The sequence below is a fragment of the Aptenodytes forsteri genome, unplaced genomic scaffold, assembly GCF_000699145.1.
Source record: "Aptenodytes forsteri isolate BGI_AS27 unplaced genomic scaffold, ASM69914v1 Scaffold15, whole genome shotgun sequence".
NCBI lineage: Eukaryota > Metazoa > Chordata > Aves > Sphenisciformes > Spheniscidae > Aptenodytes > Aptenodytes forsteri.
Window position 1 is genome coordinate 8010860 of NW_008795129.1, and position 7437 is coordinate 8018296.

Consider the following 7437-nt stretch of genomic DNA (forward strand, 5'->3'; position numbering starts at 1 on the left):
GAAATGGCCTCAAGTTGTGCCAGGGGAGGTTTAGATTGGACGTGAGGAAAAATGTCTTTACTGAAAGAGTGGTGAAACATTGGAAGAGGCTGCCCAGGGAAGTGGTTGAGTCCCCATCCCTGGAGGTATTTAAAAGACGTGTAGATGAGGCGCTTAGGGACATGGTTTAGTGGGCATGGTGGTGTTGGGTTAATGGTTGGACTCAATCTCAGAGGTCTTTTCCAACCTTAATGATTCTATGATTCTATATTGGCTAACTTGAATGATTTCCATAACCATGTAGCTTTTACAGAGATACTTTTGAAATGCCTTGTTTGCCCTTAGGAAGAGCACAAGCAGTCTCAATTCTGAACTTAGGGAAAAGTTGTTGCGTGATCAAGACCCAGCTCCAGGCTTAGGAGCCTTCATGTCTGCTCTCAGACGTGACTTCCCCTGCACGACCACAGCACTCCCATTCGCATCTTTCCCTACTTGGCATTCAGATGGTCTCTTCTGCTTACATTGAAAACGCAGCACTTTCATTCTGACATGCCTTCAAAATATTGTCAGCCTTAAAGAAAATATCTGCAGAATGTAACATCTTTAAACTAAGTAAACAAACAATAAAATGCGATTTTGTAAAATTAGAACATCAATAAAAAATAGTCTTGTATTAGCAGCTGCAAATGCTCTTCTGGGTATTACATGAAACATATTTAGGAGATAAGGAAAGATTATCCACTTGGCCTTATAAAGGACTGAGAGGACAGCATGTCATGGCTGTAAAATACTTACAGGCAAAATATGTTAAGCATTGCATTCCTTAAGCCACAAACTAGGAGTTTCTTGGTCTCAGGCTGACCCTTTACTGATTCGTCTCGTACAAAATATCACATAATTAGTAGGCTTTGTTTGGAAAGGTAGACCAGAAGGGGAAGATATCAACAGTCAGTGTGCTGGCAGGGCTGTAGAGGAAGCCTGCAGACTTACACGTCTTGCAGAACAGTCTACTCTGTGCAGCTCAGTCCAGTGATGGTTCACCCTCAGCCTCATAAATAGCTACCTCCAGCTGTACAGTTTTAAAAAGAAATTAGAAGTAGTTAAATTTTGGAAGAAATGCCTTTGACTTTAGTTTACATTGCTAATTACTGTAATTTATAACAAACATTAACTAAGCCAATCACACAATTAACTGCTGGTTCCTTTTATGATATCGGTATGCAGTGCTGTTTGGCTCTTGTTTTAAGGGATGCTGCAACGTAACCCCATGGTGGATTCGTTATATAAATCCAATCTTTTTTTGTTCAGACAGTAGATTTTAACTCTGCAGTTAGACTGACATCAGTATGGCACATCTCTGCGATACCTGATCAGCCATCTGCCTCCAGCTCTTTCAGAGCAAGTAATAAGCCAGAAACACATGAGAACTGGCAGTGATTAAAAAGGCAGAATAAACTGGAGAATAAGGTTTAATTGCTAGTGCCTCAATTATGCCAGGATAATACTATGAGCACTGACTCATCAGAATAAACTGATTTCTAACTACAGTGCTGTGTTTTGTGAGAATCAAGAGAAGAACGTTTGACAGGGTAGACAAATGTGAAATTGCTCATAGCGCTTAGGCGCCATCCCTGCCCTTCCCATAGTGCTTTAATTTGCAGACTGTAAGTATAATGGGATAGCATATTTCAGGCTACTACAGAAAGCCTTTAGGATAACTATCTATTACACGATCGCCTGTGATTGTGAAGACCTGATGTCTCAGGTGTGATGACTTCCAGTGTGATATTGCTAATAAAGTGTTCTGCTGAATCACCTTCAACTCCTTCACCGCTGTCTTTCCTAAAGCTGAAGTGTAATTACTGCTGACTCACACTAGCACATACAGCCTGTGAATTTCAGGCAGGGCATAAGGTGAGAATAGCTCCACTGCAAGTTTGCGAATTGGGGATGCATGAGAGGAAAAATTGCAGGAAGCCCAAGAAGGGAGGCAAGCACGATGGCAGAATTACCGTGTCGCCTGACCAACGAAACCGAGGGCTATCCGAGAGAAATCTTAACTATTTGCAGCATGTTCAGGGCAGGGTGGGAAATCCAGCTGGAAATCAAAAATAGCTCCTTCTACTCCAGAAGCAGTCTTTGCACTAAGAATATATTTGTTAATGTGTTTGAAATATTCAGCAGGCCTGCGGAAACATGAAAAGGGGTGAAATGGTTTAGATCAGCCAGACCTTCACACCTCCATCTTCTACTCCACTCCTTGCTAAACAAAATTCAGATTTGATTTGTAGCTCTGGCCTTTACTGAATGAAAGGAGTAAAACCCCTGTGAAAATAGCGAGGGATAAAAATATATGTATTTCTCAGTTATGTTTCCAAATCAGTGAAATTAGCCGGAGACTCTCAGCACTCATTTCCCCATCACTGGTCCATCTGTCAAATGTGGGAGTAAAATAGATGTTTAAGAGGAAGCAGATGCTGGCAGTACAACTATTTCAATGTCTCCTTAGAGCAGAGGAATAGTTCCTTTAGCTGCAGCATAGCCCTCACTGACCCAGCCATCCCCCTAACCCTCTGTCTGGAGCTGGCTGGGCTCTGCTTGGCAGCTGGCGTGGGAAGCGAGGAGCTATGGCAAGCATTAAGGACCGGATAGTGGAAAATATCCAGGGACTCCAGTCCACGTTCTATCCTTTTTCACTTTTGTGCTGCTTGCCAGCTTGAGAGGCAGGCACACATCACCCAAACTTACTGAAGGACAGAGACACTTAATTTGCACTATTATGTGAAGGGAAATCCACGCTGTCCAGGAAACCATGTGGGCTCATGGTGTTGAAAAGGAATACCCTTTGGAGAACAAAAGATGCTTGAACATAATGGGCCAAAGTCACTCCGGCAGGACTGGCATTAGTCCAAGAGGAATTGCCCTACAGATACTTCTCCCTCACCAGCAATGTCAGACCAAGTCTGTCATGTAGTCACAAAACCAGCAAATTCGTAGCAACATCAAAGGTTATTTGCGGGAGGCTGGAATTTAAAATCAATTGGAAAAAATACATTACAAACCACTGTGCAGATTTGTCTCTATAAAGGCGCACAAATAAACCCTTACATAAAATACTGCAGGGGCTCCCATGCTGTTCTGCAGAGACTTGTGACTCAGAGCAGGAAAGGCAAGAAGTTGCTCTGACAAAAATTGAAACCATAGATGAGAAAAAAGCCCACCACTGTCTCAAGATTATTTTAAACCTGTGGCAAATGTCCCTGTGGCACCTAAACCACAGGTTATGCGTCTATGAATTACACTGCTCTATTTACCAAAAGAACAGTATAAAAATAAAATTACAATATTAGGAATTTATTCTGGTTTCTAGTCATGCCAGAGTGGTGGTAACCCTGATGTCTGAGAAGATCCTTCAAAAATGTTATGAGAGACCATTTTTGTAAGTACTGCTTTAATAGCTATGCCTTGAGGGTTTAAAAAATACTCAGTAAACAAGACAAATTGGAAAATAGGTAGAATGGTGTCTGGAAAATGTCCGTAGGCCACTTCAGAAAGCAAATGCTAGAGCTGTTAATAATGTTCCATTAAGAGTGGAGAAAACGCACTTCCCATTCTCTTTATTGTTTTAATTAAAGATTTTTAGTTTTGTACATCAGGACCACCCAGTGAAAATCAGGTTTTTTACTATCTTTTGTCAAACCACTCTGATTGCTAACCACTGCAGAGATCAATTATGCTATAACCCAGTCCTTTTCCTGGCCAAAGGGCTATGGACAAAAACATTCTCCTCTTGTCTCCTGAAATAACACTACAACAGGTTTCCGTGCCAGATCACATACAGCAATGAGCATTTGACAGAGCTTTTATCCACAGCTTCCATCTCCTCCAGTTGCTCCTGTAGCTCCAGAGGGACTTTTGCCTCCTTCCCTCTGGGCTGCCCCGTGATGGGCTCTCCTCTCCCCCCTCCGCTCGCACTGCAGCTGCATCCCTTGGGCCCTCCTGGCTTTACGTGCAGGCCAAGGACTATTTTCTCTGTTGCTAATCTAAAAACAGAAGGTGGCAAATATGGTTGACATTTTTAATTCCGCACGTCAGCGATGCCAGGCATTAAATCCCAGAGCTGAGAATGCTTTGAAAAGGCTCCCAAGAGGGATAAGCAAACACCAGAGGGTCTAATATAATTCATACAGAAAAGGAAGGGGGGGCAGTATTTTGCATTTGGAATTCACTCTGCTCTGCTCTTGCTGCCCTAACATGATAATTAACTACAAATATATGTCTCTGCTTAGTTGTTCCTTGTAAAGGCATTGCTGCCCTATGTTCACCAGTGGCTGAAGAAGGCATTAGTACGTACCTGTGAACTGTAGATCCTGAAGGGTAAAACTTTGCCTTCTCTAAGGAACTTTTAGCCCAGGGAAGATGACTGATTATTTAAAATGACTGCACAGGCCTCTCTCTCCCCATCACTGCCATGCTGACAGAAAGTAATTCTTTCCCATATTACCACAAGAGACAAGAAAGACTACACCTGCCAGGGCGAACGGCTTCACAGCCACCGTGACCCTGAACTCAGCGCAGGTGTATGCCCTGGGCAACCTCCCGGCGCTGGCAGGAGTAAGATGTGAGCTCTAATAACTAGCTAGCAAGATGTGATCTTGGAAACAGACTTCATCTCTCTTTTTTCCCCTCTCTGAATAATGACTGAAGCGCAAGGAGGAGAAATCCAGCACAACCTCCGCTGTCAGTTAGCTGCTTGAGGCTATGAGTACATGACACCTTAACCTGCACTTGCCCAGAATGTACACTTGTAGCATTTGTATGACATTTTATACTTAAGAAGTAGCATATTTTTCACTGGATAGAATAAAATGCAATGTTATTTACGTAACTGATCTTGAGAATAAGAACATAATATTTGACATTTGTAGTCCACTGAAAATATCAAAATACTATGTTTTTCTGGTTACTAGCTAGAATGAATATCAGAGTCGAGTTCTTCAGTATTCAGCTGCTCACAGATTTTGCAGTAGAGGAGCAGAGTCTTCACTCATACTTATCACAGAGTGTATTGCCCCATCGCTCTGTCTTCCAGCTGAGTAGAAACACCTTGTACCCACACCTGTTACTCTAACAAGGACCACACTGCATTCAGCACAGGCCCAGGTATGTCTTCAGTGGTGCCTTGACCTTATGCTTTTGCATGAGCCAATGTAAAAAGTTGGGCAACTGATCCCCGTACAACTAGGATGCTGAGATAGGAGCCTGTGAAATGCCCCTTTTGTTTTTCTCCAGCATGGTAAAGGTTTGATTTGGAGGGAAATTAATGTCATTCAGTTATTTAGCAAATAACCACCACGTGTGCCATACAATCAGCACCTGCTACTCTCATTTTCTGGCTGCTGCTAATGCAGCATTCAGCACTAACCCACCACTCCCAGGCTGACGTCAGGCCTGCAGAAGATTTACTTCAGCAATAACACCTATCCCTAAAGCATCATTTCCATCTCCTACTGGTGGGGTGGTTCTTAGCTCTTGTCCTGAGGACCTATGAGTGGTCCTAACTCTTCCCATCTCAATTGCTGGGGTCTCCTTTTCACCAGCAGACTGTTCCTGTGTACTGGTATTATATACTGCCCTGGCGTCCTTCCTGAACAAAGACGATGACAGACTTCTGAAAGTGATATTGTCCGGTAATTCAGACACCCACAGTCTTTAGCTGTTGAGCAGCCTTATTTTTTCCCCTGTGCTCAAAGAAAGCTGAGGATGTAACGCATGTACACGACTGCTGTATGTTCAGTGCACTGCAGTGCCTAAAGCGTCTTACAAAATTACCAGCAACTGAGCAGACCCACAGTGCTGCGTTCATGCTTTGCCTCACCAGAATTAACCCTGGTATTTTCTACCTTACTGTTTGAAAGATGCACTTACCGAGATCAACAGTGGGCCACCTGCAGTGAACACTGCAAAAACAAAAGTCAGTCTGCCTTTTCTGCACGAATCCTATCAAGCTTGCATGAATTTTGTCACTGAAGCAGAAAACACTGTTCTTCACATGGAAGAAATGAAAGCTGACCAACTTAATGACTAGTCCAGAAAGGAGATAAACAAAGGCTGGAGCGTTAGAAGCACTTTGCAATATAGGGAGGAGGAGCAGGAAAAAGATGAATGTTTTTAATGGAGGAAATACCATCCTCAGAATAAATTGTTGGTGAAGCGCATCACTGATTCAATCTGCTCGGCTGTCATAAGCTTCAGGGACAGTCTATCGAGCGCTACAGAAACGATATGTACATTCCCGAGGCCTTATTGTATGAGACAGATGAAGTCAGTTGAGCAATCAAAGATGGGTACTGAGCTGTGTTAAGTTTTCACTGGTGAAGTTGAGGACCACACCACAAGGCTCTTACCAGAGCTAGCTGAGAGTGATATTTCTGCCTTGAGGAAAATCCAAAGGTCTAACAGGTTCCTTTCCAAACAAGGATGAAAAGCTGAAATATCCATTTTTCATGAACTGAAGTATTACATAGCCTAGAGAAGGGATGTGGGGAGAGGACAGAAAGCTGTTCTTTGCTCTCAAGCATTTACAGGCTATTGCAAAAAGAAAGCAATAGTTTCCTCTTCTTGTCTATGCAGAATAAAACAAGTAATTAGGAGCTTAATTTTTATTAGGCTGAGACCTCAGGAGCCTCTTTTAAGGTAAGAAGAAGAAAGAATAATTGGAAAGCTTGTGGAACCTCCATCGCTGGAGGGCTGTAAGGACAGGTTAAGCAAATGCCAGTCAGGAATGGCTGAAGTACAGGTGATTCTTGAAACAGGAGGAGAGGCCTCTCAAGAGAGGATTTAGTGCAGCCTTACTTTCTTTTATTTCGGCCTCACTGAAACATTTTATTCTTGATTACATTTCATTTTAAAGCTCAGAAGTGTCTGAGAGGGCTGGGAGTTGTTGCTTTATGTATATGTAAATACCGTATCATCTACCATATTACCATTAATTTACTAGATTTACCATATAAATTGTGGTAATTTGTTTAGATATATATAATTACAGAAAAAGACATTCACTAATTGCCTGTGAAAATACCAATTATGTTCTCAGGAAATGTTCAGATGCTGATCTTCCAGGGTGACAGATCTTTGTTAATATGAAACACCAGCAAATTTCAATTTAATTTTGCATGGTAAGACTAGGCCTAGCTTCACAAAAGTGAGTACAGTTATTAGGAACCCAACTTGAAACACTTAGGTTTGAAGAATAAAGTCTGTAAATACTGTGCCACCCATAGGCTATACCCAAAAGTCAGACACCTTAGACCTTGTCCTGGTTTCGGCAGGGATAGAGTTAATTTCCTTCCTAGTAGCTGGTACAGTGCTGTGTTTTGGATTTAGGGTGAGAACAAAGTTGATAACGCACCGATGTTTTAGTTGTTGCTAAGTAGTGCTTACACCAGTCAAGGACTT